The sequence below is a fragment of the Tiliqua scincoides genome, chromosome 4 (assembly GCF_035046505.1).
Source record: "Tiliqua scincoides isolate rTilSci1 chromosome 4, rTilSci1.hap2, whole genome shotgun sequence".
NCBI lineage: Eukaryota > Metazoa > Chordata > Lepidosauria > Squamata > Scincidae > Tiliqua > Tiliqua scincoides.
Window position 1 is genome coordinate 198,697,634 of NC_089824.1, and position 14,730 is coordinate 198,712,363.

General features: G+C 43.4%; 1 protein-coding gene across 3 annotated transcripts in view; it reads left to right on the forward strand.

The window, feature by feature from the left end:
• The window catches only part of PLCG1 (phospholipase C gamma 1), a 98,818-nt gene that overhangs the window by 23,072 nt on the left and 61,016 nt on the right, over positions 1-14,730 (forward strand). The window lies entirely within an intron of this gene.

Below are 14,730 nucleotides of genomic sequence, written 5' to 3' on the forward strand. Positions count from 1 at the left end.
TGGAACAATTAATTGGAGCTGCTTTCAGATTAAAAGGAATTAGTCAATTAATAGTATGCGTTTTCAGCCACTTATTGTTCAGTTTGTATATGGATATACATAGTTTGTTTTTAGATGATGCAAACATGTGTCACAAACAGACACATGTTACACAACATGCATTTGGTGCACAGTTACGTGAGAAAAGGGCGAATGTCTTTTTATGTTTACCATCTGCTGCATTTTTTACAAAAAAAATCTACTGGCCAATTAATGCTCATTAATTAAAAGATTTTAACTGGTTAAGGCTCAATCCTATACACATGTTTCTGGGAGTTAGAGCCCAATCCTGAGCTCTTCGGTGCCTGCAGTACAAGCGTATTGCCAGCGCTGGGTGTCACAAATGCACCTTAAGGCATACCTGTGATACCCTGTGCCAAGTCAGTGCCATTGCCTGCCCAGTGCCAACCAGAGACCAGATAAGATCTCCTGGCAGCAATGAGGACCTCCTGCCTCTAACGTGCCTCCTGCTGTCCCCCATTCCACCCTGCCTCACTCTGGCCCTGTCACTAACTCACCATCATTGGTTGGTGCTCCTGATCCTGCCATTGCACGCTGGACCTCTGCAGCCTCTCCAGTGGCAGTCTGGAGCATGTGGCTGTGCACATTTTTGGGGGCACCTATTGCAATAACTGGAAAGCAAGTTCTGCCACTGGAACACTAGTTCCAGTGGTGTTAATAGGGGATAGGATTGAGCCATAAGTATTTTTAAATCCCATAGATTTTAAATGAGAGTTGAGCATGTGTTTAATTCTTCCTTTTAAATCTGTGGGACTTTGCTTCTTATGTGCATAAATGGATCCAAGTCTTACTAATAATATAGTAGTGTAGTTATGCAATTGGTATCAAGTGATTTTGAATTTCTCAGCAGCTTTTTAAATTTTCCTTTGTCTTAAAGTTCCAAAGGGCTATCTCATTACAGGGGGAGAATGTGATTAATAGTATAGATCTTTTTTCCCTGCCGACGAAGAGCTGTATGAAATTCAACAATACAGTAATGTATGTGTGTTGATCCACTAAAAAGTAGTCCTGTGAACCACAACCTTGATGTAGGTAAGCACGTCTGGGTCTGGCCAGTGCCTGGAAGGGAGACTGAGAGTACCCAGTAGGCCATCTTCAGTTTCATGATGAACATGAAAATGCAAAATACAATAAATAAAAATTAAGCTCTGCTGTTTGGGCTATATGAGCATGAGGGATTTTTCTTTTTTGGGGTGGTATGTATTGCAGACTTTATTTCAGTTTAGAAAGCTGCTAGTTTGACCACCAAATGTTGGGAATTATGCTGAAATTATACCAGGTATAATTGTTAAAATTTAAGCAGCAGGATCAAATTTCTATGTGCCAGTAAGGGTGGGGGGGGGGGGGAAGAGACACACAAAAGGCTCTGTGTGAGATTTTTTATTTGTCTGGAATTTTTCTATTCCTTTGAATGTAGTTTTATGGCCCCTCCATCTTGATGTTAATAGCCTCTTTTCATTACCGCTGTCTGTCCGGTGTCTTTTGTTTTCTTTTGTTTTTTCAGGGTACTCTGTAGCACTTTAATTCCTTGCCTGTTGGAGAGCGCACTGTTCATGCCTGTGGTTTTTCCAGCATTTTATTCCTGGCCAAAAACACTGTGGTACAAACAGCTGCCCCCTTTTTGAAGATGTTTGATCTTGTGTTTTATCATTCCTTCTCTCTTCTGCCCCCACCCCCCGCAGCTTTTAAGCCTCCTGGATGCTGAGCTGAAGAGCTCTGTCAGTTTCTGATTATTGATTGAGTGTTGTCCTCTGTGGCTGCCTTTTTCAGATCTGGTGAGCACTGCAGATCCACCCCAGAGAATGATATAGGACTGTTAAGAGGGATTGGCTGGTGGAGGAGCTTTGTGGGGCATGTGCATTTTCTCTAGCTGCCTTTCTTTCCACACCCTGACTTTTTCTTCCTGTGTGTGTGTGTGTGGTTGAGGACGAGGAGGAGGCCCAAGGTGTGTACTCTGCACGGCAAAAGATAAAGTCACCTTCTGTGGCCAGTAGAGCTTTCTGCTTTTCAGTTCCTTGACAGTTTACTTTCAGGACATGCTCCGATTGATGTCTGAATTTTAAAAAATCCCAAGACAGCTTTCAATTCAAAATAAATAACATTAAAACAGTTTAAAACTTCAGAACAATAGTAAACAAATTGAAATAATAAACTAGGCAAAGAGCATCAGAGTTACATGTTTCTAAAGGCCTAGCTAAATAAAAAAGGTTTGTTGCCTAATTGCAATTAAATACAGTGCCAGGTGACTCTTCTTGGGGAGACCATTGTGTTGACAGGGTGAAAAAAAAACCCTTGCCCAGTTACTTGATAATTAAGAGCACCTGGAGAAAGGCTGTCCAGTGATTGGGGTAGGGCCATTTGGCAAATCACCTGCTTTGCATGCAGAAGGTCCCAGGTTTAGTTCTCTGCATCTCCAGGTAGGGCTGAAAAGAGGCCTGGAGAGCTGCTGTCAGTATAGCATAGACCAGGAGTGTCAAACCTAAGGCCCTGGGCCGGATGCGGCCCGCGGAAGCTTTTTATCTGGTCCTCGGGCTCTAAGCTGCTGAGGTGTTACTTCTGAAAGGGTGACCCACAAGATAATTGGGCTCTCCTATATCTTGAAATATGATCAAGATTTGCATATTTTCTCTTCTGTCATTTGCAGCTAATGTGTTCCTAAGCGAGAAAAAGTGCTTATTTCTGGTTATGACCTGTTTAATGGCATCACTTACTGCCTAATGACTACTTCCGGCCCTCAGCAGGCATCATAAATGCCATTTGGCCCATTGTATGAAACGGGTTTTACACCCCTGGCATAGACGATACTGAGCTTAATCACATGTTGGGTAGTTTCATATGATTATGATGATCAGGCAACATTGTACAGCATTGTTTTTGCTGCACCATAAAGATTACGGCAGTTTAATTTGAATTAATCAGGTTTGCTTTTTTTTTTGCCAGGTCACAAATATTCTCTTTTGATGTTATATAGTGAGAGCGCAGTCACTTTTTGAGCAAAGGTTTGATTGTAGTTTGTTAATTGCAGCTATGTTCCAAATAGCCCTGTACTGAAAATTGGCTGCATGGTGTGAGAATGTGTTGAATGCTGTGCTGTCAGAGAAACTTTATATAAGAAATATATCTTTTTAGAGAAGTGATTAACCTGGACACTTTCTGTAGTTATGACAGCCATTTCTTTAGGACAGTGGTTCTCAAACATTTAAGTGTCCACTTAAATGACACTTTTTAGACCCACTTTTTAGAATGACAATCTGTCGGGATCCACCAGAAGTGATGTCATTAACCTGGAAGTGATGTCATGGATGGAAGTGACAGGAAAGCAGGAAAATTTTTAATTTCCATGCAACAAAATCAAATAAATATGTTAACAATAAATATATGTTTAAAAATTTATTTAAAATAAAGAAGCCTCCTAACCCACCCAAGCAGTTGCTGATCTGTTTAAAAAAAATTCCCCAAACATGCCAAAGTGTGCAATCCTAGCCACGCTTATCTGGAAGTAGGCCCCATGGACTATCATTGTTAAAAGCATATACATAGTAGCCTGTCAAAAGTACAAATCTGTAACATTTCCCCAAATGTATTTGCATACCATGGTAGCATCAAGTCTAATAATTAAAAATAAAATACACATTGAAATGAATGGGGACCCACCTGAAATAGGCTTGCAATGCACCTAATGGTCTAGGCACGCAGTTGGAGAAACACTGATGTAGGGTATGTCCAAGAGGTGGTGTGCCAAGTGCTTCCTCCTATTCATCTATTGATGTACCAGGTTTTGTTCCTTCCACTCCCTAGACTGGAAAAGAGGTGGATTGTATGGGCAACACTCTAGCCCATGCATTTTCAACCACTGTGCCATGGCACACTGGTGTGCTGCAAATGGTCTGCAGGTGTGCTGCAGGAATTTGGGGGAAGGTCATTTATTAGTAGAAACATTGGGGAATGTGAGGCCCCCACTAACAGCATAGTGTGCCTTGTCAATTGTCAAAAAACTGAAAGTGTGCCTTGACAATTTTAGTTCCTTGTCAGTGTGCTCCGAGATTTAAAATGTTGAAAATCACTGCTCTAGCCAACTTCCTCTGCACTTCTTCTGCTCAATTGTCTGCTTTCTTTTCCAATCCAGGATGTGAAAGAAGGATAAGCAGTGGAGGTGAGCGTTTGGATGGAGGTGTGCGGTTTCCTGTCAGTTAGCTGCTTGAGGCAGCCTCAGTTGACCTCATGAATGGGCCAGCCCTGCCTTTACTGCTTTCTTGAATAATAGTGACTTCATGTCAGCCCCCAGACAGCCATCACACTTTTTGAAAAAATGTACTTGGTTAATCTTTGTATGTACTCTTTCAATATAATTCTTTGTCTGAAATGGAGCACCCACATTCACACAGTAATTGATGGATACTATTTGTCAGTAAGCCCCACTGAATACAGCAAAACTTGCTTCTGTGTCGATATGCATAGGATTGTGGTATAAGATAGTCTTGTCAATGCATTAAGCTCTGCATTGAATCTAGTAAGGGTTTTTTTAAAAAATTTTTTTGCTCTTTTTGTCATTTCTGCAGTGTTCTGTGCAGCTACATACCATTCACGTGCACTGCCAGCAGATCCGTCTTTCAAAGCAGTATTGCATGCGCTTCTCTCTTGCCACATTAAGTGCAAGCAAGCAGCTGCAATGTTGATCTGGATCACCAAACCGTTGTTATGTCATATCTCTGTGGCACACTTGGTTTTTGCAGAACCAAATTACATAAAATAAAATTTGTAGTGTTAGCTGGTACAGTTCAGTCCATCCACAAAAAGAGTCTTATTCCCTGGATATCTAGCATATCTAGCCTGTCTTCTCAAAAGGTACATAGCATTTGTCAGCTGGTACAGATGGTGCCAGTTTCCAGTTGACATTTTAAAAAAGAAGAAGGATAACAGTGTAATTAGCAGGCAGCAATTCAAGTTTATTGACATGGCTCTAAAAATGATGGTAGAAGCGGGGAGCATTATGAGCCCATATATCTTGCTTGGCAGCTCTGTGAAAAAAATATTGTAGCTCCCAAAGCAGCATTACAGATAGAATGAGAGTAGAGTGGTGATGGCGTGAGACTTTTCAGCAAATTATTCTGCCAGCATCTCAAGCTTTCAGCAGAAATGGTTTTTTCCTAAAGAAGCAACAAGTATAGTCAGCTTGTTAGCCAGCTATTTTTCTGATGCGCAAAATACATTTTGTATGATTTCTTGGGGAGCAGTGGGATTAAATTTTTTAAAACAGGCAAAATGCATTGATTATTTTTAGGGACTGCAAGATAACTGCATATCAAAATCCAGCTACTGAAATACAATTCTGAATGTTGATCATAATCAGAAAAAAAACCAATTATGCAGATGTTATTTGATGAGAACTAAATTCTGTTCTGTATTGACTGCAGAAGCGGTAACAGTTCTCAAGAGAGGGTTAGATTAGGCACTCTAGTTGCAGCTCTATGTGCACCGAATTCAGTGAAGAGTAAACTTCATTGACTTCAGAGGAACTTCTGAGTAAACTTGCTGGGATGGATGAACTGTCTGTCTGATTTGCAAACTGGGCAAATAATAGAGAGTGAGAGCTAAAGGGATTTGAGGGTTTGGGAGAGGCAGGTACACAGGCAGGAATGGGAATGTAGCAACACATGGAAGTATAGGGGGGACAAGGCAGGTTTGTATTGTTTGCTTTTCCAAAATGCATGCATCTGCATGCATGCATCTCCATGACAAGCAGAAATCCTGCTTAGACAATCCCTGGCTTGAAGCTATTTGTTGATGTAATCGTCTCCATTTGATGCTTGTTCTGTGCCTCACACAGGGCTAGAAACCAGATCTTTTGAGCAACGCTATACTAAAATAATTTTGATAAACACTCTGGCAAGCAGATTATTCAATTACGCCATAATTGCGAAATCATAAAATGCACCCACTGTTTTCCTGTGGTCTGTCTCCGCAACATGCATAGAGTAGAAATTGGCCTCTGGGCTTGTCAGTGCAAGAGTTGTTCCCTGCGTGTCTCTTTCTAGAGGCAAACAAGATGAAGCGCTTGAACTCATCCTTGCTCGCTTCACACAGGATGTGGGTGGTAGCTGTTACCAGAGCAGGCCTCTGTTTGGCCTGCAGCAGCTTTCAGAGAAGGTAGAACTGGGTGGTAAATTGACAGGATACTAGCAGATATGATTGTGGCCTTCCCCAAAGAAGGCAATGTCTTTGGAATCAATATGTAAGTGTTGCTCTTTAAATGTGAATTTTCCCTCCCACTTCTGGTTGATCATTGTCATTATCAAAGACAGGTCTGTTGTATGAACAAACCAGATAGACTGGGACTTTAAGAACCATCTACTCCTGTAGTTGCTATCCTCTCTGCTTCTGTCATCAGTAGAAGCCTTGCTGCAGATGTTCCTGCTGTTAAAGATATGGCAGGCACCCATACCAGAAGCAGGTTCATTTCAGTGGTGGCATTGACCTTGTGGAACACTCTTCTGCTAGAGACCTGCATGACCCATACCTTGTTCTCCATCAGACACCAGGTTAAAACATGGCTTGTTAACATGGGCATTTGGGAATGTGTTGTGCTAGAGGAGTCTGTTGTAAGTTGTTATATGTTCGCCAGTATGCTTTTTGTCTAACTACCCTACTGTGTAGTTTCTATGTGTACAGTATTTGTTTTTGTTTTTTTTTGTTTCTGTGGCTGTTTGGTTTCTACAATCATTGGAGGTATTTATTATATACATATAGGAAAATATTTATTTTACTCAGGAGTAAGCCCATTATGTTCAGTAAGACTTAGGTGGTCAACCTATCTTACCAAAACACCTCTAACAATGGTATATTTTTATCTGTGAATTTGTGTTATTTCCAGCAAGAAAGTTGGGATAGAAATATCTTTAAAGAAAAAGGTGCTTTAGAGCACAATCCTAAATTGTTTTTAAGATGGTGCAAGTCCCTTGCACGAGATTCTGGGTGTTGTGAATGCACCGTATAGCACGTTCGCGCCACCATGGGAGGCGGGGATGCTGGCACTAGGACGCATGCTGGCCTCCCCACACAAGAGCAAGCCCTGGCAAAAGTACATATGTGCTTGTAGCAGGCTGCCAGTGTGGGGGTTTTGGGGAGGTGGGAGGGTGTCCTGTGGGTGTTGCAGAGTGGGCGGACCGGTGGACAGGGTGGGGTACTTGCCAGATGCAGGGGAGGGCACCAGGATGAATGCCAGATGCAGGGGAGGGCACCAGGATGAGGTCTCTTGTTATCTGGTGTGCTCCCTGGGGCATTTGGTGGGCCGCTGTGAGATACAGGAAGCTGGACTAGATGGGCCTATGGCCTGATCCAGTGGGGCTGTTCTTATGTTCATATGTTCTTATGTTCTTACTTAGGCTTAAGAACCATTTAGAATTGAGCTCTAAAGCACCTTTTTCTTTAAAGATATCTCTATCCCGGCTTTCTCATTGAAACAGTTTTACTGTTGTAACAGCCTAAGACTGGGCTGCTTGGATCTACACCAATGATTTAACTGGCACAGATCCCAGTATCCCCATTGCGGTGGCTGGGGCAGTGCTCAAGGTAAGTGAAAAATATCCCCTTGCCTTGAGTTGCACCACAACTACCTCCAACCCTGCACTGGATACAGCACACGCCGGCTAGCTGGCCAGCCTGCCTGTGTTCCAGCACAGGTTAGGATTGGGCTACCTGTCAGATATTTGTTTGACCAGTCAGACATATTAAAAATTGGTACTTGAAGAGATGAACGAGTGCTTTGGTTAACTGATTGCATTTTTAATTCTTTACTTTAAGTCCTCTGCAGACATTGTTCTTGTGTGGCAGGTGGACACATGCGGATCTCATCTGGAGTATGCCACTTGCCCTTCCCCCTTCAGTAATGCACCACTTTGCTCAACCCTTGTGCTCCTTGGATTCATTGTTTGTTTGCAAAGGTCCTCATTGAATACAGGGAGAGTTTGTCCCTGTGACTACAACCCTTAAAGTTTCCAGGGCTCCAATGATGAGGAGAAATCCCTCACATTCACTGCTTGCCTCTGCAGACAACTGAAGGGGGAGGGGCTGGTTCATGTGACATTAGCAAGTGCTGTGTGGCACATTCTACAGGAACCTCACACACATTAACTGCCTGCAGTAGAATGAACATCTATGAACATCTGCATAGGAGTTTCTTCTACTGTTTACAGTTTAATATAAGTAACAAGCAGTTCTTTTTCAAGGGCAAACTGCAGGCAGTAGCATTCATGTGCAAGCCCTGCTAACTCATGCTGATTAACTCACATTGGCTGACCCAGTGTGAAAGAGAGCCTCTCATCTTACTGCTTTGCTGTTAATTAAACCATTTCTGCCCAACATTACATGTATGCAAAGGGACCAAATGTATACACCTGTGTGCCAGGCAAAAAATAGGTTAAGGAGAACCAGAGTATCTTTAGCTCGATTGCATCCAAATGTTAGTATTTGTGCCTCAATGAATGTTAAATATTGTGGGAGGGATATTTTTGTTGATTTTTTTTTCCAGCTATGGAACCTAATAATTTGTTAACCTGATGGTATGTCTGTACCAGCTGTTTCCTGTGTAGGATTGGTGCCTAAACACACCACAGGTACCGTGGGCTGCACCTCATGATGCATCCTGTCCAGATTACTGTTCCGCTTGAGGCTTGTATTTGTGGGTGTGTGAGCAAATAAATTTTCTTGATTACAGACTATTGAGAACTGCAACTGGGGTTTTTTGGTACCCTGAAAGTTCAGCCCAGATGTTGTCTGTGGATCTTTCTGAAAAAGAAGTTGCCTGCCCTCAGCTGACTGGAATCACAAAACCTCTTAGAAATGTAGAATAGTGATTCTGTTTGTGGCTCACTCCACTGGCCTGATGACTATGGGACTAGTATGTGGGAGGAACTTGTGGTTTTGTGGTAATTCTTATGACCAAGGCTTGACTGAGTCACTATCAGGACTTTTTACAGGTTCCTGTGTATAATAGTGATGTGTGTGAACAGTTTTATCAGTCAGCTGATCTGAGAACTTCTCCTTTTCAGTAGCATCTTTAAATACCACTTCCCACTACTGGATTCTGACACCTGGATAATATAATGACACAGGGAGACAGTTCCCACTAGTGTGTGCATGTGTTTGTGTGTGTGAGAGAGAGAGTATTTGAAATACAAACAAGGAAAATGGCATGCTCAGAAGACAACCAGCTTGAAGGAGGATGGATGGATGGATGGATGAAGACCCTTGTAATGCCTGTGATTCTTTCATGACAGAGCCTAGTCGACACCACTTGAGAAGTGAAAACAGCAAAGAGTCTTGTGACACCTTAGGATAGCATATTGTTTTGTGACATAAGCTTTTGTGGGCCAGAGCCCCCTTTGTCAGGTGTATGACGTGGTTACCTCCAGCAGTTCTTTTCAGAAATGGATTTGGGTCACCATGTGTCAATGAATGCATGTTGGGTGGGGGTTAAAATTGGAGTGGCAGACTGTCTCCTGTGCATTCTGGTGCATATTTGCAACATGCCTATATGTGTGTGATTCTACATGCCTTGGCACATAATTTCACGTGCCAGGAGGTCTTGAGCTGTTTCCAGGTATATATTTCTACTTGCTGTGGATACCACTTTATGCATCTGACAAAATGGGCTGTGGCTTGTGCAAGTTTCTACCACAATATGCTTATTTGACTCTTAAAGTGCCACTGGACCCTGTGGTATCCTTTTGCAATAGGCAAGCACAGCTGCCTTTCTGGAAGCTGATCAGTTTTGTGGGGTTTCACTTTCTGCTAGCAGCTATGTTAGCTATTAGTCTTTTTGGACCACATTTTTCCTCTAGCCCTGTCAATCTATCACACATAATCTTTCAGCCATTGCTAGTTCAATTGTGCATTACAGGTTGAGCCTCATTATTCGAATGGGTTCCATTTCAAGCACTCCCATGGATGGCAAAAAATGCACTATAGCTAATCAATTTAAAAAACAAAGTTTCTTTGCTTTAAAGATGTGATTTAAAAACAGCCTTGCTGACCTTTGTGATGTAAGATAAGAGTCATTAAGAAGACAATCCGTCAATCAGTCCTCCTCCAAGCACTTACAAAGGCGTTTTACTCAGTCCCTCCCTTCACCAGTGCTAAGTGATCACCTTTCTTTCCTGTGCTCAGGGGGAAGGGAGGGGTCCGCTGGAGAGAGAAGGATTGATGGATTATCAGTCAGCTGCCTCTGGCTGATAACTGATGGATTATCAGCTCTCTCTCATTAAGGAGGCTGTTGTTAAAGGACTGGCCAGGTTTTTGAAACTGATTTTAAAGGGGTGCATTTTTCCCCTTCTCCAGGGATCAGCACATTCCTTCTCATTTGCAGTAGCCATTCGTGTTGGGTCAAATCCCTGTATAAAAAAATCTGTGTATAAATAGGCTGGACCTGTACTTCACTGTGCTTTGTTTATATCTCTTTCTTACGTGTGATGATGATTCCAACGTGGCAGACACAGACTGGAAATGCCAGTGGTAGCTGTCACGTTAGGCTTCATCCTTGCAAATATGCCGAGATGTTGACTGTTTTCTAATAATTTGTATGGACGAGCCCAGTCATGTATTTCTTTGTTGCATCTGGTGCTACATAACTGAGTGTAGCTGTGATATTGGGGGGCAGGTGAGGAAACGAGAACATTCTCAGAGTTGAAAGTTGGCCAGGCACACCTCGAGCGGGTGATGACATATTCCCTGCAAGTAGGATTTGTGCAAATCATATAGCTGCTCTTTTTGGCAATGACTGAAGAGAATGTAAGGGTAGAAATGGCAGAGTGGCATGGGGAGGAAAAGTTAATACTTTGGCTATGTAGTTTCCGCTTGCCAAACCATAGTTGTGTCACACTGGGATGATTAGGAGGCTGCTAGCATAGATCCTGCAGAAAAATTAATTCACTCTGATTACAAATCTTGTCTAATATTACCATATGCACTCCAGCTGTCTATATGCCCCTCTGTTCTATATTTCCAAGTCTCTGCTGTATGCTCATATTATGACACCCACCTTCACCCACTGAGGCCTATTTCCAATCTTCTCCACATGCCCGAGAAACAAATTGCCACCCCAGGGCACCGAATGTTCCCTCATGCCAGCCATCTTCCAGCTGCTCCAGTCTCGTTCCACCCAACTATGATTGCATTGACAAGGGAGAATGAATGTTTATGTAACCAAACCCCAGTGCGTGGGATCAGTGACCTCTGGCCCTGGCTAAAGTAATCATTGTCGCTTGAACAAGAGCATGGCTGTACTCGAGACAAGAGGGAGTGCCGTAAAGCCTGGAGACTGAAGGGGAGTTCCCCCCGGGAATGGCTTCCTGTTTACCTTCCGGAGGGCGACTGGTGTTGGCTGAGGCGTTTGTGTTTATTTGTGACTTGTACACACCTCGAGGGGGAGAGAGTGTGTTTGCTTTATTGTCTTCATTTTTCTGTCCAGTGCCAGACCTAGACAGATGGAACAGTGACTGATGCAGAAGGCTCGGAATAGAGGAAGTAGTAGACTAAAGTTAGGCACAAGACGAGTGGGCAGGCACAAGGGAGTGTAAATTCACTTGGGAGGAGAACCAAGAGCACATTTAAATGCAGTTGAGGCAGTTTTCTTCCGGACAAAAATACTGAGGGCACAATCCTAACCCCTTATGCTTTCCAACACTGACATAAGGTCAATGCAGCTCTGAGATAAGGGAACAAACATTCCCTTACTTTGAGGAGGCCTCTGTGAGTGCCACCCAACTGCAGGATGCAGCACATGTCCCATTGGCACCGCTATGCTAGTGCTGGAAAGCACTGACATAAGGGGTTAGGATTGTGCCCTAAGCCTGTTAATTGCCTCAAAAGAGGCTATTCAGAGATGAGCGCGCTTGGTATTGGACACGTGTGCTTTTCACATATGTTTTTCAGTTTCCCCCCAAAAGGAGCACTGTCTTCAGAAAAGCTACAATTGTTTTCCCCACTGTGCTTTCTGGTGCTGAGGCAGGGTCCTAGCTGAAGGACCTTGGAAAGGGTTGGTGACATAGGTTCGAAACGCAGGCTCGACAATGCTCAGGTAGTTACTGCACAAGCCCGTACCAGTAACTTGTCAGATGCATCAAGTGGTACTCTCAGCAAGTAGATTGTTGTTGGAGGAGAGTGTAAATAGTCCCAAGTCTGACTGTTTTCAGGATGAGCTGGGGGAGAAGCAAGCTCTTTGGGTGAAATGACTGATCTCACTAAGCATTTCAAGCAGAACGGTTGCTAGAGTTTTCATTGAGTACGCAGATCATGGCCTTCTCCCTTGTTCTCAGAAGCTCCTTTTCTGCTGTGAAACAAAGGGGGAGGAAAGGAAGATGGCTGAACCACAGATGCAGTGGCACCACAAAGCAAAGTGTTAGGCGTTTAGGTATTTTACTGGTGCAAGATGTAGGGAAGTGGTTTCTGCTAACCCCAGCAGCTGCCCCTGAGTTTCTGCCATGCGTATGTATAAGTGCACATTTTGGAGGCAGGTGTAGAGAGTGAATAGCGAAGATGGATGGCCTGTCTTTTTTTTTTCAGCTCCTCTAGCCCTAGAACTGCTGCATCCAAGCTATTTTGTCAAACACATTTTCATTACCATTACAGAGATGGAGGTCTGAAAAGAAAAAGGAAACTTAGGGGGTGGGGTGGGGTGGGGTGGGGAAACTTGTTTAAAAATTATGTCCTGATGTTCCAAAATGGAAAAATAAAAAAAGGATGTAGTATATTTAGGCAGATTGGGGTTGGGGAGGGGGGAGCATCTAGAATAGGAACTTGTGGTTGGGCTTGACTCTGATTAAGTGGGTATTTGCAAAACGGCATTAGTAATCATGGAGTAACACTGTAAAAGTTTCTAAAATGGTTACTCTTTATTTATTGCAGCTTAGTATTCAGCTGCAAGTGACTGATGGTTCAAATACGGTGGAGTGTGCGTGGAATGGTCAGAACTGTGGCACAAAGCCCTTACCAAAAAATAAATCCTGAAATCCTACCAGTTAGCCATATGTTAGAAAATAGGGAGTGGGTGGAGGGACTAAGCAGGTCTGAATCCAGGCACCCCCCCCCCCCAGCTCTCCCTACTTCCAAGCAGTCAGCTCTGTTTAGTTCACAAATCAGAGTCATGTGCTGCATGCTTCCCTGCTCTGCCACCTCCAGGTTCTTAAGGAGTGGTGCAGCTATTCCACTGCTCTGTTCTGGAGCTTCTGACAGTTCACCAAAGCTCTTGGAGGGAGTGAGGCAGGCTTGGGCTGCCTGGGGCTGCCTCAACAAGGGCACTGGGCCAAGCATTTAGCTCAGTGTAAGGTGGAGTTGGCCTCTGTAACCTTGCTGTAGTTTGCCTGCCTCCCCTTTTGAACTTTAGAGAGGCAAAAGGTGTGCTTTTCTATGTTTCCTAAGGAATCTAGGAAGCTGCTTGGTACTGAGTTGGTTAGGCAGTTTCCAAAATCCCTATTGCTGTTTCTGCCTAAAAGTCTCGCCAGGGCCAGAGAAAAATTTTCTGCAATTTTTCATAACTTCTTTCCACTCTTCTGATCTTTCCGCTTTTCTGATATTCTTTGTGGGGTCCATCTTGCTTCTCTGTAAAAGTAAAATATCTAAAAATAAAATAAAAGTAAAATATTTATAAATGCAGTGCAGAAACCTTTGCAGGCCAGTGCAGCAACTGACTTATATCCAGGTACCATTTCTGGTTGAAATTTGATCTTTAGTGTTCAACATTCATAGTTTTTTTCACCTCGATTTTAAAGTAAGTAAAGAATTCTTTCTTGATGCCTAAAGCTAAACAAAAACTTTTGGGGAGGTGTATGTATGTGGACTTACGTGCAGTCTTGGGTAATAAGGATACAGGAGCAAATACCCAGGGAGGGGGCGGTATACGTAGGAGTGCTGCTACTGCTCAGTGCTGCAAGAACAGTGTGTCACAAGTACCTTGTTTGTGTTTCCATGAATTACCAGTTTAGTACTATTAGTCCTAACAGGTTCCAAAAGGTGATGGTGGGAGTACCTGCTTGATACTTTGGCCTGTGGAGTCCCACAGAGTTCCATTTGCTCTCCATGCTGTTTAACGTCTTTGTGTACATGTAACCTTGGTGGAGGTGGGGGGGTTTCCAAGAGTTTTGAATTTGGCTGTCATCTGTATGCGGATTACACACAGCTTCCAGCTCCCTTCCATCACAATCCATGGAGGCTTTGAACTGTTGTCCAGAATCAATGAAAGGTTGAATGAGGGTGGGTGAGCAAGCGGACAAAACTTTATACAGACAAATCAGAAGTGCTCATTGTCAGGAAATTGACTTATTATGAACTTTTTGTTGATAGTTTTTGGCCCAGTCGTAATAGGGTCTTACACACCTTCTGGCAGTTAAGGTCCTTTATAGCTATCACAAAGTGACGTACCATCCACACTTGGCCACCACCACAAGCAGCAAGCAGTGAGGCCCACACGCCAGTGGACAGGGTAGGAGCCCCAGTGCCAGTAAGTCAGCATGGGGGATGAGAGGGAAGTGGGGAGGGGAAGAAATAGGGCAGAGATGAGTCAAGGAGGAGGGTGGATGGTGACCCGAAAGGGTGCGGTATAGGTAGGAGTGCTGCTGCTGATATCCTGTCTTCATTCCTAGCCTCAATCTGCCTTCCTAGGTCCACTCAGACTTGCTC